At 27.3% G+C, this 16,038-nt stretch overlaps 1 protein-coding gene across 4 annotated transcripts in view; it reads right to left on the bottom strand.

Annotated features, from left to right (window-relative positions):
- Window positions 1–16,038, bottom strand: part of LOC107436601 (thyroid hormone receptor beta) — a 78,712-nt gene that overhangs the window by 37,681 nt on the left and 24,993 nt on the right. Inside the window, exon 1 of one of the 4 annotated variants that reach the window (XR_015433697.1) lies at window positions 14,084–14,276. The exons of 2 other annotated variants lie outside the window; for them this stretch is intronic. The gene's annotated coding sequence lies outside the window, so the exon portion shown is untranslated. Of the gene's footprint in view, window positions 1–14,083; window positions 14,277–16,038 lie in introns of those variants that run through there. One more of the 4 variants, XM_071185099.2, reaches the window with a different exon arrangement.

Below are 16,038 nucleotides of genomic sequence, written 5' to 3'. Positions count from 1 at the left end.
TGTGTTGCACAAAAAGTCACAAAATTCTAAGAAATTGTGTCATCATTGTTTTTCTAATAGAAATTAAAAAGCAGTCAAAATGACTTCATTGGGCAATCAAATGGGAGAGATATCTAATGGGAGAGATTTTTAATTCGATTTTTAACCGATTTGATCAAATTTAACGTTTTATAAAGAGTGTCCGAAAATTCACACCCGATATGAATTTTGTTCTATTTGGGATATAATATTTTGTTAACAAAAATAAAAAGAAATTACATGGCAGTTTAGGTTAGGTTAGATAGTTTAGGTTCATTAAAAAAAGAGAGCACAACACACGAAAAAACGCGTATCTATTGTTTAGCAATCTTTGATAAATGTTCTGTCATTTCCTGATTCTGTAATTTCAAATTTTGGTGATCAAAATGGCCACCAGGATCATGCGATTTAAAGCTGTTGGACTTTTCTCCTAGGAAGATTTTTGAAGTCTAAGGTTTATGCCGAAAGGAGAACAATTCCAATTTTAGATCATCTATCTTATTAAATATTTTTTATTAAAAGTATTAAAAATATTTTTTGCACTAAGTATAAGTTTTTATTAAAATCATGGTAGGGTGGTTGACCATATAAGCTGCTATCAAAAAATATGAATTTGAAGACTTTTAAATAGTCACGTTCGCTTTTTAAATAGTCTGCGCAGACTACTTATAAGAAACCGTGTGGAAGCTTTCTGATGTAGAAGGTGATGACTAAGTAGTGTAAAAAACATTAGTATAGCGAAACACTAGATTCAAGAATTATGTATGGCGTTCTTACACACCACTTTAAAATAATCCAACTGTCACCATTTTCAGCGTTGAGATACATATTTTACAGCGAAATATTTTACAGCGTAATAACTAACCATCATAAAATAATGTCGTAACTAAATATTAATATTTAAAAAAATTTTAACTTCAGGATCAAAGGAGTTAATATTTCAGAAACTAAATTCATGCGGGGAGGTTGATATTAGAATAGAAGGTTGAAAAAAATTACTTTAAAAAGAAATTTTAAACATTATTCCGAAAATACAATTCCAATCATTTCTTTCCGGAAACCTAACGTAACTAATAGTGTTACAGTGTTCGCTCTTGTGAGACTAAATGATTTGTGGTTAAAGAAAGCCTCATTTTACAAACATAATGTCTGTTCAGTGAGAAATAAAAAGATATCACCTTGAATAACTTCTGTCCTAATAATGGGATTTATACAAAAAGTTCCAATCTTAATGCTCAAAACAATTGACTTCTAAGTTACAGAATCAAATACGAAAAGGAATAAATTTTCTCTAAAGAAACATGCCTTTTTTTTCAGGATGTAGATTTTTGACCAATAAAAAAAGGGGGGGAGAAAAAATGTGCGGCCGAACACAGTAAAAAATTACGGATTAAATTACGGTATAAAGAAAAGTCGCTTTAGGTGCATCATCCGTGACGTCCATTTATATCGTAAAATATTATACCGTAATTTTCACATTAATATTTATTTAATTTGACAAAATCAGTGATTTCACGGTAATTATTACAGTAAAACTTACGGTATAACAGACTTTATGTTCTGTAACATGTTCCGGAAAAATGAATTTTATGCTTAAAAGCAGCGGTACTCGTAAGTGCCGGTTAAGTGTACTTTTTACCCAGGGCTAAAGAGAATAGAAGGGCTGGTTCACTCCTTTGAAGTATCTCTTGCCGCGCCGATCCTCCGACGTCACTCTAGTGACGTCACTTTGGCGCAAAGCTCGCACTTTTACTTCAAGAACGGAGCGTTTGGCCTTACTAGCTCTAACTAATATTGGATCATTTCTTTTTGCGAGATATTCTAAGACATTTGTTATTTTCTATAATGACTTTCCTCAGTTTTTGCAGTGAATTTACAAGAATTTAAAACTATTATCGAAATGCCAGTTTGCGCGATTGCAACTTGCAAAAATTCTGATATAAGAACAAAAGGAAAAAGTATAATTTTTCGCGTGTTCCCTAAAGTAAATGAACAACTATGTAAAGAATGGATTCCGAAATGACACAGTTAATATAAAACCGCAATACGTTTATTCTGTCGTAAAGAACTTTTACAAAAAATTCATTATCTAAATAGAAACCGCCTCGCTACTTCATAAAGTAAGGCAGGTGAAAAGAATTAAAAAATAGATAAAGTCAAAGAAAATTAAAATGTAAGTAAAAAGTATAAATAAAATATATAGTATATAGTTGAAATTCTCCTAATTTCATAACATATTTTTTAATGTAGTTATTCTAAATATTTATGATTTTTTTTTAAAAATTATATTCTCTTCAATTTAAATATCTATATATTATATCATCGTAAATTTAAATGTCTATAAACAATTGTAAAATTTCTGATGTCATTATGAACCTAAATTATTATTTTGTTTCAGTAATTAGCGTTTAAGGTTGATGTTTCCTAATGATTAAGTATGAACAAATTGCTATTAACGACATATTTTAAAATCAGGGATTCTAAATTTAACTTAACTTATCTTTATAAAAGAATATGTAGATAAAAAAAGTGTCGATATATGCCTTCATTTTTCTTAATAGTTAAAGTTAAAACTGAACTTTTTAAAATAAAGTATTTATCGTGTCATTTTCACCAACTAGCAAAACATTTTTATAAGTTTAAAATGGTATTTTTTTAATATAATAACCAAGAAAGTTTTTTTTTTGAACTATGTTTATGAACGGAAATAATGTGTTAATTACGTAAAGTTTGAAGGCTAATAACCAGAAAAAGTCTAACTTATTTTTACAAGAGAAAGATGCAAAGTTATCATATCTTTGCTTGCGATCTCCGAGATCTGTAGACACAGTGACGTCATGAGGAGGGAAATCGTAGCTTCAGCTCTAAGAGCGGAGTGAACTAGCCCTTGTATTCTCTTTAGCCCTGCTTTTTACCCGGAAATATGAATAACATTATTATAATAGGGAAATATGATAATAATTGGGAAATCATATCCCAAGGAGCAGAATTAATAAGGAAATATGGAAATAATGTAGAAATTATATCCCAAGGGCAGAAATAATAGAAAATACGATAACATTAGGGAAATTATATCTCAAGGGGGTGGGAATAGTACGGAAATATGATAATAAAAGGGAAATTATATCCCAAAGTAGGGAATTAAAAATAAATAGGGAAATTACATCCTATGGGGTTGAGAATTAATAGGGAAATATGATCCCAATATTTTCACAGGTGAGCAGTCTAAGAAGTTTGGCCCCTTAATTAGAAAATCCCTTTAATTTCAATTTAACTTTTTGTTTATTTCACAAATGAATAGTGATTGAAAGAAAAATTCAAAAATACGACATTTGTCAAAAAATTCCAACTCAAAAAATTTCAACCCATTTCTTAAACATTTTGTCATTTGTCATTTCGAAATCGAGAGTATAAAATTACACAAATATTTGTATATCATCAAAACAATATTTTATTAGATAAAATAAGTAAAATATGATATGAAGTAATAAAAGAATACTAGAAGAAATTTTAAAATAATTTTTTACACGGAATTATTTTTGAAAAAAACAAACCCTGCAGTTGCGGGCAAAAAATTTCGATTTACTTAAAATGTTTGAGAGATATAGCAAAAACTATTTAATTATTGCGTTGTGGTTGCTTCTAATACCACTTACCAAACGCCTGCTTGATGAAACCAAACAAATTTAAGGCAGAGGATGCGTTTCTTGTTCTTCAGTGGAGCCATCTACGGCCAAAAATACGAATGCAGTCACGCAACCACACGCCACATCCCATTTTACAGGGAGGACACATCCACATACCATCCATAGAGCGTAACTTTGACCTGAACCAGAGAATGATTAATCTCTAATTCAGTACCACAGAGGTATTGGCTTGGAGGGCTTTGTGACACAACAAATTTAACGTGCACCAGTCACTATTTACTTCACTGGAAGTCTTCGACTGGTGGCAATCGAACTCACGACTTCTTGGACATAGGCCTAATTATTGTTCTTCGTACAACGGCATTTAAAAACGAAGTGATTTTTTCTTTGGAAAGATAATTTTCTTAACATCAGAAATAAATATCGACGTGAAAGTTCTAATTTAAAACTATAATATAAAATAACATTTTTAAACCAAATGTTTATATAGTTAAAATAAACTGGTACAAAAACAACACGAAAAATAGTTATTTTATGCAGAAACAAATTTTATAAGGAATTAGACTAGACCTGAACCTTTTTCTTTTGTTATTTAGAGAGGTTGTAATTTAATGTCTTATTTAATCTTCAACAAGACATTTATAAGCATTATTAATAATTATCTTCTGATTTAAGTCTATCTAACTTCGAATTTAAACTTATCATGCAAATTCTAACTAATTGAGCAAATATATGTAGTTGAAACAAATTAATACAAAACTCAGGGTACAAATATTAATCTTTTTTTACGTCTAATGTCTTACTCGTAGGATTTAGACCAATCAGATCCTTTCAATTTTTATCCAGAGCGCATTTCTAAGACTCTTATTAGCACAGTGAAAAAAGCGCATTTAAAAAATTAGACAAACCATAAGTGAGATTAACCGAAAGTGAAAAATAATGATGACAGAAACGAAGCAATATTTTTGTAGAAATATTATATTAAAGGTACATCAGAACAAAGATTTTTGCGTATATATTAGAGTCTGAGAGCTCCAGTTTTGACCTTGGCCTTGATCCAGTTAAGGTAACACATTTATCAACAGACAAGGAAACTTTCTCTTCTTTTTGTTACACTCCATTTCGCAACAAAAAGTTATCATATTTTGGCGTCCCTTCTCCTTTGTTGACGGACCTAGCAGCAGTTCACCTTTTGCAGTTCACTTCCTCGTTTCAAATTAATTCATTTAATTTTTTTTTAAAAATTGATTATGGTACTTTGAATTTTATGTAATCAAGTATCATGCAGTCAAATTTATATTTAAGGTCTCACTATTAGGATCACATTAAGAAATTTTATTGTTTACGATAATGAGTATTAGTCAAATATATAAAATTTGAATTTATGGTCTTATTATTAGGGTCTTTTAAAGAAGCTTTACTTATTACGGGGATGAGTATTAAACAGTCAAGAGCGTTTCATTTGAAATTATGGTCTTATTTTAAGGGTTTTTTAAAGAGCTTTTATTAATTGCTGTAATAAATATTATTATCAATATATCAATTATCTAATTAACCTGACATAATTAACTTTATTAAACGACAAAGAATAAGATGGGCAGGCCACGTTATCAGAATGGACGAAGACCGTACCACAAAAAGAGTTCTCAATGCCAGACCAGTTGGCACACGAAAAAGAGGCAGGCCGAATTTGAGACGGAAAGATGGCCTGGAGAAAGACCTTTTGGTCTTAAAAACAAAAAATTGGAGAACACTAGCAAGAAAAGGTTAGCCTGAAAAAAACTTCTTAAGAAGGCCAAGGCCCACCCTGGGCTGTCGAGCCATTGATGATGATGATGAATAATTATTAAGTAGTCCAGTATATTAAATTTGAACTTTAGGGCATGTTAAGGAATTTCACTGACTTTTGTGTGGGCATTTCACGTGACGGACCTAGCAGCAGTTCAGTTAGTAAAGCGTATTTAATTCGAAATTAAGGTTAATTATTAGGGTTTTATAACAGCATTTTATTAATTGCAGTAATGAGGATTGAATAATCAAGTATATTAAATTTTAATTTAAGGTGTCAACAGGAAATTTTATTTATTACGTTTATAGGTTGTCAATCTAGTATATTGAAAGTGATTATTTTAAATTAGTAATCCAGTTTTTAACAATCAAATATATTGAATCTAAGATTCAGATGCGGGGAGGGGGTCATGTCTAATTTCATTGCATACTGCAATGAGTATTTCAAATAATCAATTACTTAATTTGAATTAAAAGACTTGTTAAAGAATTTTATTGACATTGGTATAGGCATTTCATATATTCAAGCGTATTGAATTTGAATTTAAGGTCTTATTATTATAGAGTCTTAAGGCCTTATTAAGTAATTTCATTGATTACAGCATTGGGTATTTCAAGTTGTCAAATATATTAAAATTAAATTTAAGGTCTATTTAAGAAATTTTATTGATTTCGATATGAGGATTTCATGCAGTCAAGTATATTAAGTTCGTATTCAAGATCTTGTAATTAAAGAAAACATTTTTGAAGAATCATTCTCAATGTTTTATCTGTCAGTTGCATAATTTAGTAATCTTCATCTAGATTTTTTATTTACTGAAAAATAGTTAGAAATTTATCAACAAAAGTTATATGGTGTATATTTTAGATTATAGGCTACATAATCTAAATAAAAAATAATTTATCAGCATATTTTAATCCTTTTACACAAGCTATACTCACTCAATTGGAAAAAAGAAAAATGCCGGTTATTCAACCATAACTTCAGAATAAAAATTCTAACAGTGTATTAATCTAAAAATAAAATATGAACCCTTGGATAGAAAGATGAATAAAGTATAAAATATGCTGAAAGGTGGTACTAAATTGACTCACTAATAACATACTGTGTAAAATGGGACAAATTGAGAATCATTTCAACCCTTTTGGACTGAAACAGGACAATTGTCTATTATATCCACAAGTAGAAAAGCATCAAAACGTACGAAACACATCTACACAATTCTATACTATGTTATCTCGTCATAAGTTTTTCACAGCTCATTTTCACATTTTATAAATATAATACATTTTAAAACAACATCATCTTTCAAAAATTTGCGATTTTAGCAAATACATATAAATTCTAAAATGTTAACTCGTCACATATTTATTTTTGGCATTTTCCTTTTATTTATTAAGGACAGTTTATGACAGCTTTAGTCAGTTTAGGACAGTTTAAGACGATAAAACTCACGTGTCCAGTCCAGAACTAGTTAAGATACTGATTTGTATTCAATCTTAAATATATAATAGATTGTTATTTATGAGCAGAATAAGAATTTTTGAATGATGATAGCTAATAGTATAAGTTGTTCCAATAAATAAAGTTGCAATGTTAAGACGGATTATAGCTGTTTATATGTATTGTTAAAACTGTATGTTTCTAAACGGAGATTACGTCATTAAATGTATCCTTTTTGTGAATTATAAAAATACACCAAAATAATATAGAAAGAAATAATATTGTAAAGAATTATATCTATTGGTTATAATTGGGAATCTTTTATTGGATATTTCTAATAAAATTTATACTATTTATAAATCGTGTAAAAAATGCCCATGAATCCCAGGACGGAATAATAATTTATATTCATTTGCAAAAGTATATTTTAAGCAGAGATTTCTGTCATGTACTGTATTTTAATTATTTAAAAAAACTCATCCAAGGATATTTTTTGATGTAATAACATTAAAGAATTAATATTCATTTCTACAGATTTGCATTTTTTAACGTGTCGGTCATTATTGTATTTAATATTCGTGAAACATAGGCCACAGAAAATTTATTCAGGAGAAATGCAATAAAAATTTCACGAATTTGTTAAATTTCGTATAAATACGATTCGTATAAAATACATAGCTTTTTAAAATAGTATATTTATAGCATGAGTGCTACCATTAAAGTGTCCAAAACCTTGAATATTGACAAAAGGTAAAAATTTTACGTGTGTAACGCATAATAATTACGCATAATAATTTCATATATTAATAAATATTTGATACTTTTTATACAATTTGCTTTAACTTATTGCAGGAAAATAATATATAATAGTAAAAGATTTATAACTTTTGAAGCTCCATAATTCATTGAACAACAAAAGTGAATACCTTATTCTTTAAATATGAATAAATATGCTTTCAATACTGATAAGCTATGTTTTCGCATAAGGATAAATAATGCAATCTTAAAAATAATAATAAACTTTTTAATCAAATAAAAAAATCAAATAAATTTTTAATCTTTTTTTAAATCAAATAAAAACTTTTCCTCATTTTGTTTCTTGTTCAAAAATTAACCTTTTATTTTTCACATTATTTTTTTTAAATTGTGATATACTTTGAACAAAAGGATTTTGAACAATTTTAGACAAAGATGTTTTGGACAGTTTAAGACAGTTTTGGACAAAAGGGTTTTGGACAGGACGGTTTGAACCATGGATTAATCCATTCTGTCCTAAATCTTGCGAACTTCAATACAAATAACTGCGTAATTCACGTTCGAAAATATACAACTTTAACAATGCAATAAACATCTTTTATCAGTCTTGACACTGCAACTTTATTCATCGAAACAAATTATGCTATTAACAATGAACACTCAAAAATTCTAACTATACTTATAGATAAAAAACCGTTGGATATATTTAAAATTGGATACAAATAACAGCGTAATCCCCGTTCAAAAATACACAACTTTATCAAATGCAAACAAAAATAACTAAAATTTTTCTTAACACTACAACTTTAGTCATCGAAACAAATTATACTATTAACTATGAACATTAAAAAAATTCTCATTATACACATACTATTGCACACATGAACAAATGGCCGTTGGATATGAAGATTGGATACAAATATAAAAGCGTTATCCGCCTTCAAAAATATACAATTTTAACAAACGTATTCAAAAATAACCACATTCTGCCTTAACATTACAACTTTATATGTCGAAAGAAATCATGCTATTAACTACGAACATTCTTATTGTACTCATAAATGATAAGCCGTTGGATATCTCTAAGATTGACGACCAATAATATAAATGCTATGCAAATTACCAAATAAATAATTGGATAAAACAACGCCAACGAGACACAATGTTAATGTCAGCATGCAAAGTAACAAATTAAATACGAAATTTATCCTCATATCCTTTCTCGACGTTGATTAAAAGAATAAAAAATCTCGATTCAATCGCTAAACTGTTTTGCTGACAATCTGGGAATTCCCGTCTTTAAGTTAAATGAAGTGTCAAATACAAAGCTGCTAGGGGAAATTATTAAGACCAAGTTAAGTAACTGTCGCTAGATAAGTAGAAAAAAAAACAACTTTTTTTTTGTCTTATCTTCCTCTTATCCTAAGGCTGTGTGTTATTTTGCTTGCATATTTTTACCTCCACTTATTTAGTACACAGGGAATTTCCTGATTAACAATTCGTATTCAGTATACGCAGGTTTAGTGAGATTAACAGTAAATGTCGTCTGGTGACCTTCCTACCGACTTACACAAGGGCAAGGTCGTTTATTTGTTGCTATACTCACTATTGCTTTTTCAATTAAGAGAAAAAGATACTGAATTTGAGAATTGAATTTCCGTAATTATAATTTAATTTAAAACACGTTGATTTTTGTATGTTGCGAATTGCACATGATTTCTTCAATTCTAGAAAAAATAAAATAATTTTAAAAAATTCATTTTGAAGAAGACTAAAGATGAGGAAAGAATTTTATTTTGTCAGACCTATGACGAAAAAGGTATGGCACACCACTGACGTGATAGAAGTAAATTGCCAATATGTTGCGCTTCATGTTATTTGTTCATTCGAAAGACGTGAAAGGATGTTTTCAGTTGTAATGGAAGTAAACTGTGCATTGTTGCGCTCTACGTTTTCCGTTCATTTGAAAGACGTGAGAAAAAAATTTCAGTACTGATAGAAGTAAATTGTGCATGTGTTGCGCTTTTGCTCATTTGAAAGACATGAGAGGAAATTTTTGGTTGTGATAGAAGGAAATTGTGCTTGTATTGAGCTCTATGTTTTTCGTTTATTTGAAAGACGTGAGAGGAAATTTTCAGTTCTGATAGAAGAGTAAATTGCGCATGTGTTGCGCTTTTGCTTATTTGAAGGACATGAGAGGAAATTTTTGGTTGTGATAGAAGTAAATTGTGCATGTATTACGCTCTATGTTTTTCGTTCATTTGAAAGACGTGAGAGGAAATTTTTGGTTGTGATAGAAGGAAATTGTGCATGTATTACGCTCTATGTTTTTCGTTTATTTGAAAGACGTGAGAGGAAATTTTCAGTTCTGATAGAAGAGTAAATTGCGCATGTGTTGCGCTTTTGCTCATTTGAAAGACATTAGAGGAAATTTTCGGTTGTGATAGAAGTAAATTGTGCATGTATTGAGCTCTATGTTTTTCGTTCATTTGAAAGACGTGAGAGGAAATTTTTGGTTGTGATAGAAGGAAATTGTGCATGTATTACGCTCTATGTTTTTCGTTCATTTGAAAGACGTGAGAGGAAATTTTCAGTTCTGATAGAAGAGTAAATTGCGCATGTGTTGCGCTTTTGCTCATTTGAAAGACATGAGAGGAAATTTTCGGTTGTGATAGAAGTAAATTGTGCATGTATTGAGCTCTATGTTTTTCGTTCATTTGAAAGACGTGAGAGGAAATTTTTGGTTGTGATAGAAGGAAATTGTGCATGTATTACGCTCTATGTTTTTCGTTCATTTGAAAGACGTGAGAGGAAATTTTCAGTTCTGATAGAAGAGTAAATTGCGCATGTGTTGCGCTTTTGCTCATTTGAAAGACATGAGAGGAAATTTTCGGTTGTGATAGAAGTAAATTGTGCATGTATTGAGCTCTATGTTTTTCGTTCATTTGAAAGACGTGAGAGGAAATTTTTGGTTGTGATAGAAGGAAATTGTGCATGTATTACGCTCTATGTTTTTCGTTCATTTGAAAGACGTGAGAGGAAATTTTTGATTGTGATAGAAGTAAATTACGCATGTGTTGCACTAACAAGAATTAAAGATAAGGTGTAAGATTGAACTAACAGCTTTGATTATTTGAACTGTTGTGACTAGTAAATGCAAAACCCTAAATAAAAAACGTTACAGATAAATCCAATTCCAACTACAGATAAATCCAATTCCAATTACAGATAAATCCAATTCCAACTTCAAAAAAAAGTTAATAAAAATAATTTTCTAATAAGAGCTCTTGAAATTAAGTGATAAGTGATCTTATCATTTTAACGTAACTGAAAAGCAATTTTGTTTTCCTTTGAAATTAGAAGTTATTCAAAATGGAACTGAGTAGAAAACATGATTCGAAACATCATTAAGCAGTGTATTCATCAAAGTTTCTTTCTTTGATTTTCTTTTATTCAAAAATAAATGTTTTCTTTGTAATGCATGATATACTACAAACATTTTGTTACATTGTATTCTTTTAATGTTTAAGTTGAACTTGACCCGTAGGTTTGAAAATGGCACGAGTTTGTTAATCGTGTGGATGTAGTAGTCTAAAAATATCATCTATTGATTCACTTGCATTGCTAACATAATATATAAGTTGATAACTTTGTTGATTGGAAGTTATGGAATTCTATTTTGAATTACGCTATAAATTCTTTTGTTTAAAAATATGTTGAGCTAACATATAAATATATTCTTGTTGAATTCTTTTTGAATTTTTTATTTGAAACATTTTTTTAATAAATTTTTCTATTTTGTAATTTTTGATTTACGATGTTTTTTCAGTATTTTCTAAATTTAAGATTAAAAGTTTTGTAGAATATAAATGTATTTTTCAGATAAAAAACTTGACAAATTTTTATTGATTATTAATTAAATAGCTTGTAGTTTTTATATTCTAAAAATATCTTGAATTCATTCACTTGCATTGCTAACATAATATATAAGTTGATAACTTTGTTGATTGGAAGTTATAGAATTCTATTTAGAATTATGTTATAAATTCTTTTGTTTAAAAGTATGTTGTACTAACAAATAAATATATTCTTGTTGAACTCTTTTTTAATTTTTTATTTGAAACATTTTTTTAATTAATTTTTCTATTTTGTAACTTTTGATTTACGATGTTTTTTCAGTATTTTCTAAATTTAAGATTAAAAGTTTTGTAGAATATAAAAGTACTTTTCAGATAAAAAATTTGACAAATTTTTATTGATTATTAATAATTAAATAACTTGTAGTTTTTATAATCTAAATATATCTTGAATTCATTCACTTGCATTGCTAACATAATATATAAGTTGATTACTTTGTTGATTGGAAGTTATAGAATACTATTTTGAATTACGCTATAAATTCTTTTGTTTAAAAATATGTTGTACTAACATATAAATATATTCTTGTTGAACTCTTTTTGAATTTTTTGTTTGAAACATTTTTTTTAATTAATTTTTCTATTTTGTAATTTTTGATTTACGACGTTTCTTCAGTATTTTCTAAATTTAAGATTAAAAGTTTTGTAGAATATAAACACATTTTTCAGATAAAAAAAATTGACGAATTTTTATTGATTATTAATAATTAAATAACTTGTAGTTTTTGTAATCTAAAAATATCTTGAATTCATTCACTTGTATTGCAAATATGATATATAAATTAATAGCGTTATTAATTGAAAATAATAAAATTCCATTCAGAATTACATAATATATTGTTTGTTAAAATATATTGAACTAACATTTTTTTTATATATTTATAGTTCTGAATAGTATTTTTTTATATATTTATAGTTGATATATTGATAGTTCTGAAATATATAACATATATTTCAGAACTATCATCGAGATACGGTATTTTTTTACAGTGTCATAAGATAGAGATGAGACATTTGCTTAATTAAATATATTTTTCGAAATGCATATTTAAATAAGGTTGGCGTATTTTAATTGAAAATTAAATTATTGCGTAAATTATAATGCGTGAGTTTGGTTATCGAAAAATATCTTGAATTTATTCACTTGTAGTGTAAACATAACATAATATATAAAGTGACTAATAATTATGCAAAATTGAAAAATTAGTATTTTAGGCACGAAGGGGTTAAACTAACTAAAATTTAACGCATTTCCAATACAATATCTGCAAAATATGCTAAAAACCAATTTTATTACTATGGAATGTTTCATTTTAAACTTTCATTATTAGCATAATTTTGTTCCGTCATTCAAGAAAAATAATTTACTATTTTTTTTTAATTTTCTATCTATTATTTTTAATTTATCATACTTTTTTTAAGAAAAAGTTTTATCAAATAAGTTAAATCATTATATATTCTAAAGAAATATTTATTTTAATGTTGGATTTTCAATTAAATACCCTTAATGAGTTTTTAAATTCCATTTAAAAGTTGTGATTAAATATCTGAAATAAGTTGTTTGTTTTTATAGTTGAAATTATCAGCCTATTAAAAAAATTTTTTAAAAAAACTAGAAAAAAATAAAAACATTTTTCAATTTACGATATATGGATGATTGAAAACATTTAAGAAATTTCATTATCATTTGATAATATAAAAACTTCATTTACTTCAAAAAGTATGAAAATGGCTTTAAATCTTGATAATGCTCTTTTTAAGAACTCAAAACATGTTGATTTCTACCTTCTTAATAATTTTTAAGTTTTGATTTTCTACACCAACAAATAAATTACATCATTTTCCAGGAAAAGTCTTATGTCTACAAAAAGGCATTTTAACTGAGAAGTTTAAAAAACAATTATGTAACTATTTAATTTATAAAATGCTCTAAGTATTTTCAATTTTAATCTTTTATTGCATTCCTATCATTCTGTTTAGTGCTGTCGTGCAATTTTACATATTACTTTCTTTGGCCTTTTAAAAATAAATCTAGATATATGCAAGAAAACTGAATTTCGCCAATAGTTCAAAAGTAATCAAGTCTTTTCTGCATATAGATTAGTATAAAAGTATTTCTTTAACTCTATATTTAGACACAAAAAAAAACCTAAAATATATTTCTTTTCTATATTCTTAAGAACAAACATTCTTTTTCCCTCTGGAGAATTGCTTAGCGGTTTTCATAAAGAAATAAAACGCTTACCAGTTAATTAAATTTAACAAGTGATTCAGAAAACTAATAAAGAAAATAAACTTAATATTTATAATTCAAATTATAAACCGGTCTAAATCATCTCAATTATACCCAATCGAATTTAATAAATAACAAACTAAGTATTACTTATTTGAATAATGGATATTATGAATTAGTTATTTTGAATAACAATATTAATCGAAAATAAGCATGGGAGTGAAAGAAAAACGCACTTAAAAATAGCGAAATAAATCATGAAATATTGCACAAATATTACCTGTTTTGTCTTGAATAAGATATATATCTGTATAAAAAGAATTATTTTCCCTCCACTAAATAACATAATCTATGTAGGTGCATGGAATACTTGTCTTTTAGCGCTTAACAATTGTAAACGTGGAAAAGCAACACACTTCCTTTTTATCCTAACTAACTAAGATATAGAAATTTACCTAAAACTATTTGTTTTCTTTAAAAAATGGGGCGTGTGGTTGCAACTATAACACTGCCCTTGAACTTACAAGCATGATCTAATAGTGATTGCACACTTTTTTATCTAAAGTTAAATAAGTTCTTTCTAAGTAAATAAGAACTGTAACAGTGAAATAAGTGCATGTAATACTAAAATAGTACAAAAAAATCAATGTCGATTTTTTTTTAATTTAAATTAATATTAAAATAAATAGAGAAAATGATTTGCAGAAACAGACCAAAAAACAAATTTATCTGAATAATGACTGATTAAAATAGCGACAAAAAAATTTTTTCCCATGAGAAAATTTAAATAAATTTTTTTTTTAATATTTGTATAATATGGAAGATTTCAAGATTAATATAGCATTTATTACGATACATTTTTATCTAAAACATTTTCCAAATAAAAGACGTCTAATTTTGTACCCTTATACTTCTTCATGTTTTCATTTTCATTTCAGTGTATCCCATAAAAAAAAACATAACTAGAGCCCCAAATCATCAGTTCAATTGCTCAGTTCAATAAAAAATTTCTGCACCAACAAACCCGTTTATATCCAAATATCATTGAAAATTCTTTGCATTTACAAACTTATGTCCTAACATCAATGAAAATACTTTGCATTTACTAATCTGTCTGTCTTAATAACATTGAAAATTTTCTGTATCGACGAAAGCAAAATTCAAGACAAGCGTTTAACTCGTTTTATCCCAACTATTTTTATAGGGGGCATGGTGTATGTAAAAAAGCTGTTTTTTATTTTAATACTCATAGATACTTTTATCGCTAATACATTACGATAGGTAAGAATTATATTATTCCTAATAAATTAATGTCAATAATGAAATAACAGCATTAACACTAATAAATGAACAGAAATTACACTTGACACTGATCAGTTAACTCAAGATCGGTGTATAGGCTTTTAACAGTAGAACTGAAAAGAATAGATCTATATATATATTCTTCATTTAATAAATTGAGAGAAAAATTGTACTTGATAGAATGATACTTGTAAATAAAAATATGAGAAATCGAAATCATGTCTGGGTGATCTTTTTGTATGGCTGTTTAAATCAAATATAGTAATGGACAAATTTATTTTTCAATTAATTAAAAAAATTAATACATTACCGTAGATACTGCTAGAAAAAATGTTTTCAGAAATTACGGAAATTCCATAATATTTCAAGGGTATGATAATGAATTAAACTCATAATGCTAAGAGCTTTCTTCTAGAAAACTACTTTCACCAGTGAATTAGAATTTCGGACGTTTTTATTTATTTAATACAGATAAACGAAGGTGTTAAAAAAAAAAAAAAAAGCTTTTGCGTTTAAAAGGATATAAACAGCTTTAAATTTGACTTACTTTAGAAATAGCAATGCTTGTAAAAAATTAAAAGTTTAGATCAAAAAAGCTTTACGATAAAAATCAAATTAATATACAGCTTCAAATTTAACCTTTTTCAGAAAGAAAAATGCTTTTATGAAAACTAAAAGTGTCGAAAGAATAAAAAGCTTTTCAGTTAAAAAAAGCGTTTTTCGGTTTAAAAAAATAAAATTAAAAGAACACCTTTATGCTTAACATTTTTTTCAGAAACAGTAATGCTTTGAGAAAACAATTATGTGAAGATAAAATTTTAAAAAAGAATAATATTTAACAAAATTATTTTTCACTTAGAACTTGCATTAAGCAAATTTGCTAAATCGAACAAATAAATTCTATGAATAAGTTCTAAACTGCAAGTACTTTAA

This window comes from Parasteatoda tepidariorum, chromosome 5, assembly GCF_982258835.1.
Source record: "Parasteatoda tepidariorum strain Cologne lab strain chromosome 5, Ptep-v5.0, whole genome shotgun sequence".
Taxonomy (NCBI): domain Eukaryota; kingdom Metazoa; phylum Arthropoda; class Arachnida; order Araneae; family Theridiidae; genus Parasteatoda; species Parasteatoda tepidariorum.
Note: the sequence above shows the minus strand (reverse complement) of the source record. Positions and strands in the feature narration are given on the sequence as shown.